Source organism: Lampetra planeri, chromosome 14 (genome assembly GCF_965212315.1).
Source record: "Lampetra planeri chromosome 14, kcLamPlan1.2.h2, whole genome shotgun sequence".
Lineage (NCBI taxonomy): Eukaryota > Metazoa > Chordata > Hyperoartia > Petromyzontiformes > Petromyzontidae > Lampetra > Lampetra planeri.
In genome coordinates this window covers 10,493,514-10,516,154 of record NC_136120.1, presented here as the reverse complement: position 1 = coordinate 10,516,154, position 22,641 = coordinate 10,493,514, and positions in this window count along the sequence as shown.

Here is a 22,641-nt window from a genome sequence, read left to right as displayed (position 1 = left end):
CCTCCCACCCTCAACCAGTATATATACAAGGACGGGTCTCTTGGAATTTATCTTTAATTGATACAGCTATCGTGCTGTGACGGTTCCACCTGAAGACGGAGGCTTGTGTTGCCTCCGAAACGTCGTGATTTTTATTTTATTTTTATTTTACTTTCATTAATTTTAATTTTTAATTTTTTACCTACGTGACTTTACCGAAAAAACCTAAGAATATGAACCCACGTACCTCCTGCATGCCAGGCGAGGAATATAACATCTCGCATCACATCTTCCAAGGCATCTGGCCACAGGGTGGAAGAGTAGGCCAAACTATGAGTTCCTTCTAGTGGAGGCCATACCACCAGCCGATGGTGTGAGCAAGCCATTGAAGAGCCCACCTTTAAGTGGTAAATTACGTGAATCCATCTGTACGGCTGCTGCACAGAGAAGTGATATGATAAGCAGTGATTGCCTGGCAGGTGGCTGCTTTCGGCCCAGAGAGCAGCAAATCCAGCCAGGTCTCGGCGTGGAGACCCCTCTGTGATCGTCCTCTTGTGTTGCCTGCCTTCCAGGTGCTCGATCAGGAACGGGATGGGCTCCTCTGGAGTCTCCGTGATCAACATCGTCATCATGTCCTGCAAGCGCAGATGCGTTGGGAGTCAGTCGGAGTTATTCTCGCCAGCTGTTCCATCAATACAGAACATCTGTCTGGTCCAGTTCTAACCAGTCCCCCCCAACCATCCATAAACAAACCCCAAGCTTCTTGGTTCTTTCGGTAAAGTCACGTAGAATGGAAATAATAAAATGATAAAAATAAAACATAATAAAATAATTCTCACGACGTTTCGGCCACAACGCAAGCAGCCGTCCTCAGGTGAAGAACAGGTCTTCAGACGCTGTCTTTCTGACAGACCTGTTCTTCACCTGAGGACGGCTGCTTGCGTTGTGGCCGAAACGTCGTGAAAATTATTTTATTATGTTTTATTTTTTTAATTTTATTATTTCCATTCTACGTGACTTTACCGACAGAACCAAGAAGATGAATCCCTGCAGTCACGAAAGCTTTAAATCGAAAAATTAAACCCCAAGCTATTTTTGGTTTTATTATTATTATTTTCATCTCGGTGACTTTACCGAAAGAACCAAAGACTCTTTTTGGTTTCAAAATAAAGCCACTTTTTTTTATTTAATATTGTTATAAATTATTTGACCAATATAATTTTAAGTGATTCACTGGTTTTTTTTCTTTCGAAAACAAATAACATCGCCAGGAAGCTGTTATAAAATGTCGAAAGAGGGTTCTATTACGACGTAAGTTGGATTTCGCAGGCAGTGTGCATGCCATATACTGGCTAACAACTAAAGGCTACATGCTCTGGCCAATGTCCAAATAAAGCCACGGAATGGTTTTCACAAGTCTGCTTCGGACACACAGAAAAAGCCCGAACGCAACAAGCATGCTTTCCCGAGAGAAAATGTGCAGTTTGACAATCGTACAAATTATTCATAGACGTTCCACTTTCTGTTACGAGCCATCACCTTGGGATGAAAAAGTCACAGGGCACGTTGTGGAACGGTCCATTGTGTGTAATAAGCGAGTGTATATTTCTATTTGAATGGCTTTGAAGCAATCAATAACATATACTGCACCGATTTTCTCACACGTGAGAACATTTTAGGCGAATACCATTGGGTAAAAAAAAATTTGTTCAGAACCACAAAAAAGGCCACACATTTTCTTGGTTCGTTCGGTAAAGTCACGTAGAAGGGAAATAATAAAATAATAAAAATAAAACATGATAAAATAATTCTCACGACGTTTCGGCCACAACGCAAGCAGCCGTCCTCAGGTAAAGAACCGTGTCAGACGCTGTCTTTCCGACAGACCTGTTCTTCACGTGAGGACGGCTGCTTGCGTTGTGGCCGAAACGTCGTGAGAATTATTTTATTATGTTTTATTTTTATTATTTTATTATTTCCCTTCTACGTGACTTTACCGAAAGAACCAAGAAGATTAATCCCTGCAGTCACGAAAGCTTTAAATCGAAATTTAAGCCACACATTGTTAAAACGTGCTTTACATACAAGGAAGTAATGGAAATATGACATTTTCCTATGAATATAAATATATAGTTGATAAACATGTGTATCTATATAATAAATGGTACATGTGATGATATTGCCAAGACATAAACACACCTGCACACACACAAATGTGCAGTATCAGCATAATGCGTAATATTTATATGAATAAGAAATGCACAAATCTAAGTTTACTTTACAACTATATTAGCAATGATGGCCATATAAGTTTTCTGAGAAAATATTTTACGCTTAAAGGAAAACCCAATATGCAGATAACTTCAAAGCTCCAAAGATACATAATATCCACGCTGATGAATTATTAGTGTTGCGCTATGCAGACTTTTAAAATACCATCATCATTAAGTTTACCTTTGCCTAGGACACACACCACACACATTGCATTTATATTTCTATAGACAACGACTCAGAGTCTAGAGGAAGAATGGAATCATCGGAACTGAGTGTCAACATTTGTCTTGCTGCACTTGGGCAAAGACGTGTAGCCCAGTTCAATGCTGCCATCTCAGTTTCAACAAAGGGCATCTTTTAAATAATGCTGAAACGTGTTTAGTCTGTCTCACATTCTGCTTATCGTTGTGAAATCAGCGGTATCCTTGTGGGACATTAGCATGCACACACCGTTGGTCGAAAAATCCGCATTAATTTTACATTTCAGTGGACAGGCACTGGTCTTCGACATGCAGCGATACACCGATGTTTCGCTCAACATTCAAAATTGCGCAAATCCCGGAGTCAACCCGAGCAAAAATTAGAAACACAACCCATGCTGTTGCAATTTAGACTTCGCTCGGTATGAAGCTGCTTTGGTATTTGGTGTAGCAGTATTTTAAAATGTAGACATTTATCTTGATAAATTCACCGTTAGGTGAGGGTAATTGCATTTAGGAAAATGCGACGAAGATGAAAAGCGCTTGCGAAAGCAAAGCTTGTATTTTATAGTCATGTTTTGCAATAAATTCTACAAAGTGATACACAATTATATGATATGAAATCTTTTGGAGAAGTGAAGCATTATTTGCCGTTTGTGGACATCACGAGTTGACATCGGATTGCAATGCAACGCAACTCAATGAAGGATGTGGCATTTTAAATTATTTTTAATGGTGTGGATCGGTGGAAGGGTAGTTTCTAGAGGGGTGGGGGGGGGGGCACGTGGGGGGGGGGATGCACGTGGGGGGTTAGGCATCTGAACCCCCTTCCTTCACCAATTCGTACCGAGCAGCTGGGTGAAGTTTGCTTGAAGGACCACCATGCCCCACATGGCATGGCGAGGGCCTTCATCCAGCAGTGAATTGACAAAGTGCTGTAAATGATTAGTATGTACAAACAAAATAACTTGAACGAATTATAAGTGTATGTGGATTTGTTAAGTTACATTTTAACTTTCATTGGTTTCATGTGTGCTATGAGCATATCCTGCACTTTGACTACAAAGTACACGTTTTTCTTCAAAATTACAAAAGCTAAATTATTTCACTCGTTTTTTTCCAAGGTCAACATTTGACCTTTCTCATAAAATGCTGCCAAATACATTTGAATAATGATGGGGGGGGTTTGTCGGAGGGGGCTTCATACATAAAACGGCGTAATTATCTATTGGTAAAGTTGTAATTTGGTGAAACGGATGGATAATCAATGACACAGATCGACATATTTTAACCTCGAATGAGAACCTTGTCACGTTGAGAATCTGTTTGAACGACCGTGTAATTGATATCGTTCCTCCTTGAACGGCCACCTTGAAACGCAACTGGGGCAAAAGCCGCGCAGAAACATTTTACAACAAAATACACAAACACTCATCACACCTCCACGAGAGTGACACATTGCAATTCTGTTGCACGTGGCATTAACATGCCCTCGCCACTTCTGCCAATGTCCGTCTTGCCGTAGCATCACTTTCTGCCTCTTCGTACCCAGTTCTTTTGCACATCGCCCTCTCGCACACTTTGTAACACGGGCATCTCGCGGTCAACAGCTGGGTACGATTTAAATTTCGATTTAAAGCTTTCGTGACTGCAGGGATTCATCTTCTTGGTTCTTTCGGTAAAGTCACGCAGAAGGGAAATAATAAAATAATGAAAATAAAACATTATAAAATAATTCTCACGACGTTTCGGCCACAACGCAAGGCGCTCTTCTCCCTCCAACCCAGCTTAAATATACGCTCCAAGCCTGGTGGTGTTTCATTCAGACGCTGTCTTTCCGACAGACCTGTTCTTCACCTGAGGACGGCTGCTTGCGTTGCGGCCGAAACGTCGTGAGAATTATTTTATTATGTTTTATTTTCATTATTTTATTATTTCCCTTCTACGTGACTTTACCGAAAGAACCAATAAGATGAATCCCTGCAGTCACGAAAGCTTTAAATCGAAATTTAAATCGTACCCAGCTGTTGACCGCGAGATACCCGTGTTACAAAGTGAGCGCGATGTGCAAGCGACGGCCGACCCAAAGTGACAGTGGAAAAACTCAAGTCCGCGCTGCTGAATGGGAGGATGTTATGGCCATTTGAAACGTGACACGCCACCCATCAATCATCTCTATTTCGCAGTATTCGTAACGTTCACCTCGACTATATTCTTGGTTCTTTCGGTAAAGTCACGTAGAAGGGAAATAATAAAATAATTAAAAAAAAACATTATAAGATTAAATTCTCACGACGTTTCGGCCATAACGCAAGCAGCCGTCCTCAGGTGAAGAACAGGGCTGTCGGAAAGACAGCGTCCTAAACATTCACCCCGACTCTTGAAAACACAAAACCGCACGCTTAAATTAATGCGTAATGTACACTAAACCGAATGCGATGGCTTTTGGCACAACCGCGTTGCCTTAATGTTATGCATAAGGCAAGCGCCTTTCAAACAATGGTTCATTATTTATAGTGGTTTTTAGGAGGAAAAAAACTACGAATTTATTCATCTTTTTAAGGAGGCAAGCATTTAAAACGTAGCCAGTTTTTCCTTTAATTCAAAGAAGGCCTCACAACGCATTCAAATTAAAACAAAAACAGAAGCAAAAGTTGCATTTGATAAGCCGCAAATTAAAAAAAATCACAAAGGGAAAAAAACTGCATTGAATAGTTAAACAATCTGCAATCATACCTGCAAGCAAAACAGTGTACATCTCTGTGTGTGTCTTGAACAGATCAGCAATAATACAGAGAATATATTCCAGCAAAAAAACCCCATTAATTATTTGACAATAATAATTCAATACAATAATGAAACAGACACGCGCGCACAGTCACAGTAGGATGCGATGCTGCGCCGGTAAACCAGACGGATTGTGCGAACATACCTCAAACAGCGATCCGATCCTGTGCCTTTGCAAGTACGCCTGCAACCTTTCCTGTGACATCTCTTCCGACAACTCTCGCGATCACCTGCATTTGATGGGGGAGGGGGGTGGGTGGAGGGTGCGGAAGCACTGGGTCTCAAATACACAGAAGCATCGGCTACTGCTGCTGCCGTTCCTGCTGCGCGTTCATCCTAAGAGATGCAAACAGGACCGACCGCGTGCACAGCCCCGCACGCACACACACGCGCGCGCGCACAGACGCCCCGCTTGGGCAGAGCCGGTAATGAAGATTGCAGCTGCTGGACTATTGAAGGGAGAGGAGAGAGGAGGGAGTGGGGGGGGGGCACCTTTAGGTGATGTGCTCATCAAGCATGCTGCGCTTAGAAGAACATCATTTATCCAGATGCCAATACAATTTCCTATGAGCAATGTGTTCCACTGCTCAAGAATATGTTTATGTTTGATTCATTTATTATTCATTAGACGAGTGCATAGGACTATGTGACATCCGTTCTGCGTATGCGATTTTGACATTGATGTTGAACGTGGACATATTTTGTCGTTGCCATCGTCATCATTGTTATTATCAACAATATCAGCGATGGTCAAAGCACTGCTGGATGAAGAATTGCCCGAGATACCGCTGCCTTGCATGATCCTGCGATGCACTAATCCACATCGCGCCTGAACACAAAACTATTTCATTTCTGTAGCTTGCACAGCGGGAATACCCACGTTCCATTCCTTGGCTGTCACACTATTATTATATTTGACAAAAAAAAATGTCTTTATCATCGTATATATGTGTATATATATCTGTACATATACATGTGTATATTTTGGGGCCAAAATAAAAAGACAAAAGTGGCATACAAATGAAGCACTTCTTTAGACTTCTGTAGATCGTGCTTGCTACTGGAAGAATACAGATCTATAAATAGTCTGACGTATTGCAGCCCGCTAGAGATACATCCCATATTCCCAGGCACTCGCTGCTTCACTGCGCGAATATACATTGAATGTGTAATGACACAAGTCAAATATATAATGAACGTTTCATTTTGCAGAGATTTTTTTCGATGCAACTATTGATCTATAACAAAAAAACACTACGGCATTGTAAACATAGTAGATAAGCACAGTGAGTATTCTAAGTATTGTTGACAAATGCATTGATTTCCCACTGTGTGTGGGTTCTGGTGTGACAGAGTTAACAAACAGGAAACAGCAGGAGGTGCAAACTCGGCATTACTCAATAGCCCTGGGATGATAAAAACAAGATTGCACCGTGGTAATGGGGTGATGGTTTTGCTCAGAGGCCTAATTTATTTCAAATTTGGTCTCACAAGCCCATAAGGATAGTAATTACGGACAGAAATGGGGGCTTCGTTCCTTATTTTTTCCCCTTCTTCCTGACACCGGAGCTCTTGAAACAACCACCGTCAGTGGTTTTGCCAATACGACTGCGCATCCGACGCTGCGTGCACTTTACCAGATGATTATGACGCTTCTGTGGCCACGTGCCAAACTGAAATCAAATGGAACATTCAAGACGAGACAGAAGGGTTTTATATTTTATTTTTTAGGGGGGTACGGGGGTGGGGTGGGCTAGTGGCAAGTCTTCTGAGATTATTTGCATGAATCGAACCAACGGACTGCACTGTTTTAAAAGAGAAGCTGACCTTACAGACGTCTATCACATCACACCCGGGGTGGATTTCAAGGAGTAACAAAAAGGATACTGGTGCTACGGCGAGGAAGCTATTTCAGACACCGATGGAAATTGCAAGTGTCTCACACGAATGTCGAAATATGTAACACTACTGCTTTGAATTTTGATTTAAAGCTTTCGTGACTGCAGGGATTCATATTATTGGTTCTTTCGGTAAAGTCACGTAGAAGGGAAATAATAAAATAATATAAATATAAAACAATAAAAATTCTCACGACGTTTCGTCGTGAGACGTTTCGTCGTGAGAATTTTTATTGTTTTATATTTGTATTATTTTATTATTTCCCTTCTACGTGACTTTACCGAAAAAAAACAAGAATACTACTGCTTTGATGTACATTTCATGTGGGGACTATATTCAATGTCGAGGCAGATTCAATTGAAACAAGAAAGTCTGGAGGCTGCAGCACATAACATATTAAATGTGCAACCCTCCCAGAATTGCGATATGCCTAAGAACAAACACACGCAAGGGTACATTGTGATCTGAAGTGTTGTCGGTGTTGATCGGCACGACGTCCGACGTTTCACTCCACATGCTCGCAGATTCTCTAGTAAGCAAATATTCAAAATCGGACATTGTGCTGAACAGCACGTGGTCACAATCATAAAACACATCGGAGAGGGATGCAGCACGGCTGTGACAAGCTACACAGTAGTAGGTACGGTGCATTGTTGTAAAACGTACAGAGCTCTCGAATACGCAGTCTTGGATTCGAAACCAGGCCCCAAGAGGCCAAGGCCAAAAGTCATAAGGCCAAGGCGAGGAAGCTTGTGTAGATGGAGGCCTGTGCCAAAGCCAATCAATGCCGGGTCACCTTGGCTGGCTGATTAGTTACAGTGATAAAAGCTCATATTGCAGTATGAAAAGTGTGAAACACTCTGAAATAAAATGGACTTACATCTAATTAACATAGAGGAGAAAAAAAACATATATTTTGGGAAAACATGTTTTTTTTTTCACTAATAAAAATTAACAATCGATCACTATTTAGACATTTTATGAAGGTTATCGTTGTGACAAATGACACGTGACCAGTTTGAAATCATGAGACTCAAGCCATTGAAGTCCTTGAACCAAACCTATCGGCCGCAAGCTGAGAAGATGTCCTCGGGACTGGAAATATGTGACAAGTAATTGATCAATAATCCTGCCAATGATATTAAGAGGATGCGTCTGTGGAGGATGTTAGCCTACAGCGCAGAAAGCAGCTCCCCAAAAATTGTGCAAACACGAGGTGTGAATGCAATCATCGGTCATAATCCATGTGTGTACTGTTGATCATCGATAATTATCCGGCACGCAATAATTCGATTTCCAACATTATCCATTGGTTCGATTCGGCAAAGCCACTCCAAATGCTGCAATCAGTCTGGCGATCGACGAAAAAAAGTAGCTCTGCTTGATTTCAGTGTTAAATATTTTATGTACAGTACATTATACAATACATACAACTTACAGCATGAAAAAACTGCACGCATATACGTATATCACCCCACGCAGTCTTCGATATCTGAGTTGTAAGTACTGTACAGTAACTTTTTAAAGTAGGATATTTATTTATTGTATGTTTATTTATGCCAATTGCATATAGTAAACACGTAAAAACACTAAAAAAACATATAACAACACCTAAAAACGGAATATCATGTAAGAATATGCAAAAATAAGATGTTAAAAATTATGATGGTTGGTGATTATCTGACGATTTTTGGAAATCCGACGCTCCCTACCCCCCGAAGCCGCTGGATAATCGATTATCTACTGTGTGTAGATTATCGATTATAATCGATTATAATCGATTATCTACTGTGTGTAGAACTTCTTTTGCACCGTACGGAGCCAACCCTTGCAACCATTAAACGTCAAATTAATCATACCAGCACCTACTATCTGCAGACAGTGACGTTACACTCTGACCACATGTCAAGGAATGTGCCCGTTTAAACGAGTGAATGTTTAAATTGAAAGGCGAGTCAACGTGCTAAGCTTGGCGATGCTGTGGGCGATAATCTTAAAAGAACCTCCCAGCACGAGTGCAAGCACTGCTTGACTTTGCATCTTCTGCTGGTTTCACTGCTTCGAGATGTTGCTTCAAGATACAGGATGCTTGTGGGGAGAAGAAAGAAATATTTAAAGCTCATCGGATTCCTCCAAAATAAATAAATATTCCGATTCTGATGTTCAACAAGTTCCCTGAATTTCGATTTAAAGCTTTCGTGACTGCAGGGATTCATCTTCTTGGTTCTTTCGGTAAAGTCACCTAGAAGGGAAGTAATAAAATAATAAAAATAAAACATAATAAAATAATATAATAATAAAAATACAACATCATAAAATCATAATATTATAATATTTTATTATCTTCTTGGTTCTTTCGGTAAAGTCACGTAGAAGGGAAGTAATAAAATAATAAAAATAAAACATAATAAAACAATTCTCACGACGTTTCGGCCACAACGCAAGCAGCCATCCTCAGGCGAAGAATGAAACACCCCAAGCTTGGAGCGTATATTTAAGCTGGGTTAGAGGGGGGGGAGGTGGGAAGAAGAGCGCCTAAACAAAATAATTTGCATATCAAGAGGAATTCAGCATATGGAAAATGCGTAGGAGGTGGGCGGGGGGGGGTTCCAAATCAATACTATGCCCGTGCATTATGCAGGATTAGCAGCATCAAAGGGGGGGGGGGAAGGGGGGGAGCATTAACAAAGGAAAGGAATGTTAATAGTATGTAGCTGTAGTTACTAAACAACCACGTAAAAAACTACAGTATAAACTGCATGACAAACTAAAGTATAAACTACATAGCATCATCAGTAAACTTACTATACTCTACAATAAGCTGAGTTACTAACAGTAAGTAATACATGAAAAATTCTACGTTGTAAAAAATTATATAATATGCTTCCATCTAAACTTTATTCTCTTACATCACACGCGTCTATACCGTACTATATACTTCCATAGGCAAAACCAACATTAAATTACATACTGTATTGCTATAAACCACCCTATACCTTATACATTTTTAATATAACACTATGTATTATTCTACCCACCCTAATGTGTATCAAAATGGTTTATTACGTCCTTCCAGTGATTGCTAAGCCAGAATCCATCTTCTCGGTTAAAATTGTCTCTGTGTTTGTAAATGTGGATCGCCTCATGTACGAATCTCTCATGATAGCCAGATGGCTTGCAGAGAACCTCTGTCTTGGAGAAGTCAATGTCATGTGAGCCCACTGAGTTGTAACAGTGATCTGCCACGGCTGAGGTGTTTGTCCTACAGTGTTTCAGGTCAGCTTTATGTTCACGGATGCGGTCCGAGACATGTCGTTTGGTTTCCCCAATGTAACTGCTACCACAGAGGCAACTTAGTTTGTAGACACCAGGGTACTGTATGTCTGGAACCACATCTTTTACAGACGGTACCAGATCACGGATTTTATGTACTGTGTTGAATCGGACCTGGATCTTGTGTTTAATCAGGATTTTGGAGATCTTTTTTTTCCAAAATCCTGATTAAACACAAGATCCAGGTCCGATTCAACACAGTACATAAAATCCGTGATCTGGTACCGTCTGTAAAAGATGTGGTTCCAGACATACAGTACCCTGGTGTCTACAAACTAAGTTGCCTCTGTGGTAGCAGTTACATTGGGGAAACCAAACGACATGTCTCGGACCGCATCCGTGAACATAAAGCTGACCTGAAACACTGTAGGACAAACACCTCAGCCGTGGCAGATCACTGTTACAACTCAGTGGGCTCACATGACATTGACTTCTCCAAGACAGAGGTTCTCTGCAAGCCATCTGGCTATCATGAGAGATTCGTACATGAGGCGATCCACATTTACAAACACAGAGACAATTTTAACCGAGAAGATGGATTCTGGCTTAGCAATCACTGGAAGGACGTAATAAACCATTTTGATACACATTAGGGTGGGTAGAATAATACATAGTGTTATATTAAAAATGTATAAGGTATAGGGTGGTTTATAGCAATACAGTATGTAATTTAATGTTGGTTTTGCCTATGGAAGTATATAGTACGGTATAGACGCGTGTGATGTAAGAGAATAAAGTTTAGATGGAAGCATATTATATAATTTTTTACAACGTAGAATTTTTCATGTATTACTTACTGTTAGTAACTCAGCTTATTGTAGAGTATAGTAAGTTTACTGATGATGCTATGTAGTTTATACTTTAGTTTGTCATGCAGTTTATACTGTAGTTTTTTACGTGGTTGTTTAGTAACTACAGCTACATACTATTAACATTCCTTTCCTTTGTTAATGCTCCCCCCCTTCCCCCCCCCCCTTTGATGCTGCTAATCCTGCATAATGCACGGGCATAGTATTGATTTGGAACCCCCCCCCCGCCCACCTCCTACGCATTTTCCATATGCTGAATTCCTCTTGATATGCAAATTATTTTGTTTAGGCGCTCTTCTTCCCACCTCCCCCCCCTCTAACCCAGCTTAAATATACGCTCCAAGCTTGGGGTGTTTCATTCTTCGCCTGAGGATGGCTGCTTGCGTTGTGGCCGAAACGTCGTGAGAATTGTTTTATTATGTTTTATTTTTATTATTTTATTACTTCCCTTCTACGTGACTTTACCGAAAGAACCAAGAAGATGAATCCCTGCAGTCACGAAAGCTTTAAATCGAAATATTTTATTATGTTTTATTTGTATTATTTTATTACTTCCCTTCTACGTGACTTTACCGAAAGAACCAAGAAGAAGTTCCCCGAACACAACAAAATAAATAACTGGAGGGACACGAATAGGAGACCACAAAAAGGTATACGTACTTAGGCAGTGCTTAATTTCAGCCGGAACATTCCGGAATGCTGCTCCAAGGAATTATTTTGACACGCCACATCCATCATGCCTCGTGTTGTCTGTAGTCTGTTCATGGGATTATAGGAATGTATGGTAGAATATTATAGGATAATGGATAGGCGTACCTTATTTTATAGTGGTAGTGTACTCTTAGGTTTTATTCGGTAAAATCACGTAGTTAAAAAAAAATGGCAATAAAATAAAATTATAATAAATTAAAATAACTCAATTAAATCACGACGTTTCGGAGGCAACACAAGTCTCCGTCTTTTTACCTACGTGACTTTACCGAAAAAACCTAAGAGTATGAATCCTTTGCAGTCACGAAAGCTTCAAATCTAGAAATAGTGGTAGTGCCTTCCACCGATAATCTCCTACTACAGTACAAGGCAGCCTAGCAATGTTCTGTAGAATATCGAGTCAGAAAATGTAACCCTCTATTTAGGGCAATTATTTATGGTGGAAGGGTTGTAATGATGAACTACGGCCAGGTCAGTATGGGGTACTTTTGGAAATGTTTTACTGATAATGAAGAAAGTTTTCAATCAGTGTGCACTACCCTCCACGATGAACGGATGAGAAACAAAATGGCACAAACGTTTAAAGGAGTGCAAAAAAATATGGATAGGTACATGCTTGGAAGTACAATAAAAAGACATGAAGAAACAACTAGATCATAGAACATGAGTTGGAGATATCATATTCACTGTTAAGAAAATAAAGGGTTTCGGACAGAACACATTGTTAAGGAGGATAATTACCTATAAGATGGGACTGGTGAACGAGTGGCAGCTACAAGTTCAAGTTCATGTATTAGGTATAGCCCTGTGAGCCATTCGGCTCTTGAATCGGGTGCAACCGCAACAAACAAAAAACCAAAACATGAACAAAAAACATCTTAAAGTGAATATGTGACTAAGTGCAAACAGAAAATCCAAGAAAAGACAGCAAAATATTGCAGAAAAAAACACCGTGTACACCAACGCTGTGTGCAAAAATCCCAGTGGGATGCAAGTCAAACAACAACAACCATAAGACAACTTAGATTAAGGCTATCAGTCTAACTCTGTACTACAACAAACAAACATGGCTAAACCAATACAGGAGATAACATGCCTGAGAGGTCGACCACTATGGAGATGGAGTGATGAGATCAACTCACGTTCAGGAGCAAGATGGATCGTGGCTTTCCAGAAATGCGACGGATTACAGACATCTGATGAGACGTTCACCAAGCAGTGGATAGATAATGACCGATGATGACAATTAAAATGGGGTGGTTTGATGTCTCAGCAATTAATGTACTCGATTTAAAGCTTTCGTGACTGCAGGGATTCATCTTCTTGGTTCTTTCAGTAAAGTCACGTAGAAGGGAAATAATAAAATAAGAAAAATTAAACATAATAAAATAAAATTCTCACTTTTTTATTACTTTTTTCTTACTCGATTAGCTGAGCCTTCTTATCTGGGAGTTTGTTGAAGGATCTCAAAGTTACGTGGAATCCCTCCCCGTAGAGGCGGTTACATTTTGATTTAAAGTTTTCGTGACTGCAGGGATTCATCTTCTTGGTTCTTTCGGTAAAGTCACGTAGAAGGGAAATAATACAATAATAAAAATAAAACATAATCAAATGAAAATTATCACGACGTTTCGGCCACAACGCAAGCAGCCGTCCTCAGGTGAATAAACAGAACTGTCGGAAAGACAGCATGATGTATAAGCGTGAGTCCCTTGAGGATATGTTGGGACGCTGTCTTTCCGACAGCTCTGTTTCTTCACCTGAGGACGGCTGCTTGTGTTCCGGCCGAAACGTCGTGAGAATTATTTTATTATGTTTATTTTTATTTTTATTATTTTATTACTTCCCTTCTACGTGACTTTACCGAAAAAACCAAGAAGATGAACCAACATTCAATTCTGCAGCAATTTAAACGTACGCTTGCGATTAGCCATATGCTGTCTTAAATTGGTTATTTAACTACAAACACTCGTAGAAAACTGAACTTTCTCTAGAAATTATACCGTGTTCCGCGTTCACTCACCTCTCAAGCCCCGTGCTGCATCTTGTGATCAGTCAACGTGATGTACGATTGAGGAAGCATCTTCTTGGTTCTTTCGGTAAAGTCACGTAGAAGGAAAATAATAAAATTATAAAAATAAAACATAATATAATAATTCTCACGACGTTTCGGCCACAACGCAAGCAGCCGTCCTCAGGTGAAGACCAGGTCTGTCGGGGAGACAGCGTCTGAATGAAACAGCACCATGCTTGGAGCGTATATTTAATCTGGGAGGAAGCGTTAAACTCTGAAGCTGATCGTTAGAAACACATTGAGCCGCGGGAACATTGGGAAATGGTGTTATTGTTTCTGCTCGTCCTTGGCAGCGAATGAGATACAAATATTTAGGTGCAATGAATTACTTTACCTCCGAAGATCGCCTCTCTGTTTCGTTTGTTGTGATGAGGGCTTCCAAAAAAATATATAAAACGATGGCAACAATTATTCACCTCGTGCTTGGATGTAGATTGCAAACGACTCGTGTCGCAAATAAAATATAAAGGACGTCCCTTGCTGTTAGAGGTTTCTTTTGTTCAATTAGTTTTCGTCTCGTTGACGACTATGCCAGAAAGAATCGTCGTAATAACCATTTCAATTGTTTGACATCATTCAAATATGCAAACCAATTTTCATTTTTATTGTATTAGGTGACTGTGTAAATCACACATCGAAAGGCAATCTAAATGACAACACAACTGGCCGAATTAGTACCTTGTCCCTTTCATTGAACACTCATTAAAAAAATGCCACCCATTCTTGAAACCTTAACCAAATTTACACAATTTAAACAACATTATTTAAAATTCTGCATATAGCATGGCTTCTGACAACATACCTCCCAGAACCGAATAATAGCAATTCACAGCTATTGTTTCATTGATGTGTGCAGGCCTGGGTATGCATATGCTGTATATTGTATTGTATACCATCATAGTAATTGCTTAGCCACCTTTATTGTTGAAGATAAAAGCACTGGAGCCATGGCAATGATTAAATAATCTATTGTTAAGTGCAACATGTATTTAATTGCTTTCAGAATTATGTTCACAGTATATCTGTATTACTCTGTTGATGAACATCAAATAGTAATATTTCATTTTTTAAATCAACAATCTATTTCATGAGGACACGACAACGATTTGCAATTACTTGCACATCACGTAGCTGTGATGAAATTGGCTTTTTAAAATCTGTCGAATGTGGTCCGTTCAGCCTCGTTCCTATACCACTGCAGCTTCCCCTTTGGAACCCAGCAATTCCTATTAAATGTACAACTCTTCAGTTTAATGATTCTCTCATTGTAATCAGCAGTGAAGTAATTAAATTCTTTATATTAAGTTCACTTGCTTGCTTGCCCGTTTACGACCGTGCAAATCTTTCGGTCGTTTTTTAACCCACTTCCCGTGATCCAATCGAGCTGACATTTTGCACACAGACTCGTTGTGCGTGACAATTTCTTTTCGTGAAATTATTTTTAAAAAATTTACACTCTTTAGGAAAAAATTATATTTAATTACCAATTGCTTAATGGTGGCAGGCAATCATCTGACCCATAGGTGGCAGCCATCTCAAGCCAGAGGACGAGAGGACTCTAGCCGCCACGCATATAAAGGATTTATAGTGAAAAACTTTGTTTTTACGGGTTAATTTTTTTATATATTTTAAAGGACAGGCGACCACGCAGTTACGTTTATCAGTGTGTTGTTGTTGTGTTTTTGTCAGTGTATTGTTGTTGTGTTTTTGTCATATGCAGTCCGCTCACTCGCAGGATTGCAAACATATCCCTTTGCAAGCTTAGCATTTCCCACCGTTTGGTGTCGGATTATTATTTTTGTAATTTATTTATTCGCGTACTTGTTTGCCTTAATTCCTTACAAACTTCTGCAAATTAGATGTATGCAAAGACGTGGTTTTCGTAATGATGATTGAACAATAAAGTGTGTTATTCATGCACATTACTTCCTACACCATCTGGATCAGAATCAAGGACATCAACAAAGATAGAGAAACAAAAATAGCAGCTCAAAATAGGACGCATAAGCATGGAGAGCTGCATGCTTGATAACTTGAGAGATGGAAAAATGAACACGTGGATTACAGAACATGCTAAGTTTGAGACGTTACAGTGAGTGTTGATTAAAGTCGGTGGGTTTTGGGCACGATATGCAGCTGTAACGGTGTCCAGCCAAATGAGGAGCATCCAGCCGAGGAGATGCTCTACCATGGAGATGGAGCAATGAAATCGCCTCTTGTGCCAGTGCTAGGTGGACTGTTGCCTCACATGACTGAGAGATGGAAAAGGCTCGGGGTAGACTTTCATGCAGCAGTGCAGTGACCATAGCTGCCGATGACACTGAAGGCATCCGATCGTTAACTCATTTGCATTTAAAACCACTGACCCCCCGCCCCCAATCTAATGAATTCATGTCAGTTTGGGAAATGTATAACCAATATTTCAATTAATTTGATCTGACGTGTTGTTGGCATTATTTTGCGTAAAAAAAAACACGCGGAGAGATGTTTCCCAAAGGTTGTTTCCAAAAGTCATCAAAAATGCCACGTCACACCGCAACAGGCAGTCGAGTAAGAGGACAAAAAGGCGGATGTTATGACTCGGCACATAATGACGAGGACCTGGCAAAAAAAAATGTGTTGAAAGTATTTTTAGCATATTGTACACACATTCAGTTTCTTCCCATCCACTGCTGGACTCTTCAACAAAGGCCAGGGGCTCAAACTGACTTTAACGCTCAAACTGATTTTAACACAATATTTGCACAATGACACCCTGCCATATTTGCACTATGTTACCCTATTTGCATTTTTGTTTATTTTATATTGTATATTATAGCTATTGTATATTTTAGATTTTATTTTATTCAATTTTTAAATAATCTACCTCCTTAGTATTAGTTAGACTTGTACCTTTAGTATAGTTAGACTTGTAAACCACTTATTTAAGATTTAAAATTCCTAAATGTTGAATGTATGCACCTTCCGGCCAAAGTAAATTCCTTGTCTGTGCGAACTTTCATTGCGAATAAAACCCTTTCTGATTCTGATTCTGATTCCCGTGCACACGCGAGTCCTCAATTGACTGCTGTCGAAACGGGTCCTAGAATCGGCGTTACACGGTCGCATTGATTGCACCAAAAATCACTGAGTGTGGAATTTACGATCTCACTTCATCAGTAATACAGAGTGCAGCTTTTCTTCGCCTTAATTACTCCAGAGCAGAGGTATTCAACCTTTCACTCCCGGAGTCCCATTCCAATTCATATCATATTACTGGAAAGCCATATTACCCTTCCTACCACACGCGCAACCGAGCCGTGTGATTTATTGCTGCGGGCATTCGAGTGCTGTACAAAAGTGCTGGCGGGCCGTATATAGGTTGTAACCCATTGATTGGAGAGCCTAGCTTCAGCACATCCAGTTGAATTATTGCGGAGCGCGCGAGTGAATTACAGGTGAGGCTGTCGAACGTGAAATATGTGCGGCACACTCGGGCTGTAAATGCAGTCGCGAGTCTTTATTTTTATTTTTTTAACTCGGCAATTATTTCACCTAAAATGACGTGACTTGAATCAGGATGTTGGGTCCTTTAATTATCGAAGCTCAATATTTGGATAAGTGATTATCACATTTCCCTTTTTTTATTTAAATGCCGCAGTTTCAATTTTCAACAACAAACAGTGCAACGTTTAGGTTCTCATTATACTGTGTCCGTCTGGTATATTATTCTTACCGTGAAAAATGCCAACTCCACTGTGTTAACCATTTGGTAAAAAAAAAAACACACACACGAATACCCGGGGATAATATGATGAGCAATTGCACAAAAACAAAATGACGCACTTCCACCTGTAACCACAAATGTAATTATCAATTGAAATCGTTCGCATTGGTCACGGTACGCATTAGTGCGCTGGTAAAGTGGTTGCAGAGTTAGCATCGAGGTGCTCTGCTCAATGGAGAGTTGAGGATGGTTCAAATGAAAACCATTGTCTCATACTCTCGTCTCAATTGCAATAAATTATTACACGGAGACGCACAGCATTCTCTATGCAAATGCAAACCCCTTGAAAGCACAAAAGTCCCATAAGAATCGGCCAGCGTTTACGCAGCCTTTCCATCACCTTTGCACACAAGGATGACACCCACTGAAATCCATTTAACCTTAACCTGACTTTAGTCACATACACTCTGGCCTCTACAAAACACCAAGCCAAGGGCTTTTGGTTGTTATTGGTTTTCTAGAAATGTTGTCAAATGTATAAATAATACAAACCCGCAACATATACAGTATGGTATTTTTAAGGTTTGACATTATTCTTAACGCGATACAAATAATGTGCCACTTATAGTAATAGGTTTTTACCCTTTCAACTGGTACAAAAACTGACACCTTTATACAAGGCATCATGTTTGCAATAACCACAACACAAACAGTCAAAATGCAAACAAATAGAAACAACTCTGATGATGATAATGATATGCACTGTCCTTGAAGTTGATTGGTCCACACCCGAGACAGCTTTTCTTAGAGCCTAGTCTCCATTGGTATTGGACCAGATGATGCCAAAAGGCGCACAACTCAAAGACAATGCACCACTTGTTAACGTCCCTAGTTGGTTTACTTGAGTATGTACAGAATATTTTTCAATAACATAATGATGATGATGATGATGCAATTAGATGGATGGATTTAATTGCAAGCAACATGGTGACTGTGGTGGTATCCAGTAGCGATGTTAGTGGTAGGCAGCATAGGCGGTTGCCGATGGTGAAATATATATATCTAGTTAGGGACGGTGGCCAGGGCGTGGGGTATAGATATTGAAATAATTCAGAGGGCTCGTGGAATGCCACCTCGGGCAGTAGCACACCTAGCCCCTAGCCTGGGCAGTAGCTTTAACCGGATTCTCATGTTTAAATTTTGATTTAAAGCTTTCGTGACTGCAGGGATTCATCTTCTTGGTTCTTTCGGTAAAGTCACGTAGAAGGGAAGTAATAAAATAATAAAATAAAAATTATTATGTTTTATTTTTATTATTTTATTACTTCCCTTCTACGTGACTTTACCGAAAGAACCAAGAAGACGGATTCTCATGCACAAACCATTAGTACAAAGCAGTGGCCCTGTCTTCATAAAGTCAGACCCACCATTACCCCCCCACCCCATCCCACCACTCCCCTCCCCCTGTCCAACAGATGATCTTGTCATACACCACCAACCACTCCATCCAGTGCCCAACTGCCACATCTCAGCTGGCACTTCCCAGGGCATGCACATCGAGGGGACTTTGAAGATGAAATGCACGTGAAGTAGTAGGGGTCTTCAGTATGGAGATGTAAAACGAGAGGAATGGTATTATGCATGCTGAACTTCTTCTCCCGCCCTACGTAGCCAAGTGTGCTATTCGGTGCACATGAAGATACTTCATGGAGAAGCGGAGACCCACTCATTGGCAGAGAAGAAGGCGACGACGATCTTGACCTCGTTCTTGAATAGATTAAGTGTCTCTGCAGTAGTAGGTTTTTACCCTTTTAAACTGGTACAAAACTGACACCTTTATTCAAGGCATCATGTTTGCAATAACCACAACACAAGTAGTCAAAAAAGCAAACAAAAAAAAGAAGCAACTCTGATAATGATAATAATATGCACTTTCCTTGCAGTTGATTGTACCAGTTTAAAGGGTAAAAACCTACTACTATATTTTGCCACTGGTAAAAGAGATCTCATAGTGTCTCTGCAGTGTTGATGGCCAACCTAAGGGGCACTTCAAACAACATGGGCAGCTGTAGGGAAGATGTGACCTCAAATTTGTCGTCAGCGCAGGTCGAATAGAAGTTTCAAGAGCAGCGTTTCACCTGAATAAAGGTGGAGCTCATTGATCTCACACAGAGAGGATGGCAATCTCTTTGGGATGGTATTTGTGGAAACAACCGCATGGGCCGAGTTGTTAAGACCATGGATTGGGGGGCGTGGGGGGGGGGCGCGCGGGGGGGGGGGGCAGGAAAAGGATTTGTAAAATTTGAAGATGATAACTTTCCATCGAATTTCTCTAAGGAATACATTTTTCAGGATGGGCAGCAGTCTTGAGGGCTGGAAGAGCAGTGCCAGAAGAGATGGAAGCATCAACGAATCCTGTAATGTAGAGCGTTGAAGTGAGACTCCTTTAAAGCGTGGGTATTCAAGCCCTGAAGGCAATTCGTCGCATGGTAGCAATGCTTACATGCTCAATCATATTCTTAGGTTTTTTCGGTAAAGTCACGTAGGTAAAAAATTTAAATTAATAAAGTACAATAAAACAAAATAAATTTAAGAAAACAAAATCACGACGTTTCGGAAGCAACACAAGCCTCCGTCTTCAGGTGGAACCGTCACAGCCACGACAGCTGTATCAAGTAAATGAGAGATCACAAGAAATACCACCCCGTATATATAATGGTTGAGGGGGGAAGGGCCAGGAACGGCACACTTTTTATTAATATGGTAAGGTGAGGCTTAAGACTAAGAATAGACTGCATAACAAAGGACTGAGCCTTTGTTATGGAGAGGTGCGGTTTGTAACTAACACCTAGCATACATAACAAAAGTGTGAAAAAAGAAAGCAAGTAAAAATTAAAACTGGTAAAACAACAAACTGGCTGTCTATCAATAACCTGTAATAGTTGTCTGTCAAATAAGATGGTCCAAATAAGTGTAGTTACATCTTTTTTGCATGGTTAATCTTATTTTTATTTTGTTTAATTTTACTTTTATTAATTTAATTTTTTTTACCTACGTGACTTTACCGAAAAAACCTAAGAATATGAATCCTTGCAGTCACGAAAGCTTCAAATCTAGAATTAAATGCACAAAAAAAATATTCAGGGCCTACCTTGGCTCCTCCCACCCTCAACCAGTATATATACAAGGACGGTTTCCTGGAATTCCTCTCACTTGATACAGCTATCGTGCTGTGACAGTTCCACCTGAAGACGGAAGCTTGTGTTGCCTCCGAAACGTCGTGATTTTTATTTTATTTTTATTTTACTTTTATTAATTTTAATTTTTTACCTACGTGACTTTACCGAAAAAACCTAAGAATACGAATCCTTGCAGTCACGAAAGCTTCAAATCTAGAATTCATGCACATTCAGTTTAGTTTGTTGTCCTTCCCCCGCACAAGCCTTTAGCGATATTGGCTACGTACGGTTGTATTGTGGTTGTTGTTGTTGTTGTGGTTGTTGTTGTTGTTGTTTGACTTGCATCCCACTGGCATTTTTGCACACAGCGTTGGTGTACGGTGATTTTTTTCTGCAATATTTTGCCGTCTTTTCTTGGATTTTCTGTTTGCACTCAGTCACATATTCACTTTATGATGTTTTTTGTTCATGTTTTTGTTTTTTGTTTGTTGCAGTTGCACCCGATTCAAGAGCCGAATGGCTCACAGGGCTACAACCTAATACATGAACTTGAAATGAAATGAACTTGAACGGTGCAAAATAAGTTCTACATACTTACAAAGCTATCTTGCAAGAATGTGCTTCTCACTTTAAAAAAATAACATAATAAGCAGGGGATCAAGCCGATGGCATTCAAACTGTCATACACTTGCACATCCAGGCGAGCTTTCAATCTTGAAAATTGCCATTGATATGAAAGAAAGTATTTTGTTATTACCACAGACATCTGCAAATGTCTCCTGCATGTACAATTGTACAGGGGTCATTGTTCTAGATTAGAAGTTTTCGTGACTGCAAGGATCCACGTGACTTAACCGAAAGAACCAAATAATAATTCCTGCAGTCACGAAAGTTCTAAAATTAAGATTGTTTATACCAGTGTTGGCTGACAATAAAGAGTACTGTTAAACGTTAGGGATGTTAACACTTGGTGAAGTAAAATAGTGCCTGTCAGATAAGATGGTCCAAAAATGTGTAATTAAATCTTTTTTGCATGGTTGATAACATCTTTCCAATGATTAATAAGTTTGTACCCATCATCACGGTTGAATTATGTCTGTGTTTGTATATCTGAATGGCTTCGTGTACAAACCTTTGATGGTAAAGTCACGTAGATGAAAAATTAAAATAATAATAAAAAATAATAAAATGAAAATAAATAAATTAAATCACGACGTTTCGGAGGCAACACAAGCTTCCGTCATCAGGTGCAACAGCCACAGCAAAATTACTGTAGTGAGTAGAGAGAGCTATTTGTGACGGCCCCCCCCCCCCCCCCTGGCTCCCCCCCCCCTCTTACCCTATATAATCGCTTGTCACAAATTTCTCTCTCTGCAGTCACGAAAACTTCAAATCTAGAACTTTCCACTCATGTTCGCCAAGGCTGAGATTCTGAGATTTGAACTCAGGCCACTGGCCGGGTTTCGAGTGCAGTGCACTAACCCAGGCGCTACTGCTCCAACTCCTGTCTGCCAGTACAGAATCACATGCCAGAGAGTGATTAAATATTTAGTGAATGAGATATGAAAAAAATTGTATTAAACATAGTGCATTTACACCATTGGAACCTCCTTTGCCAGTAGCAAAATATGATAATTGTTTTTTTACCCTTTTATCTGGCAACAAAACTGACACCTTTTTTACAAGGAGT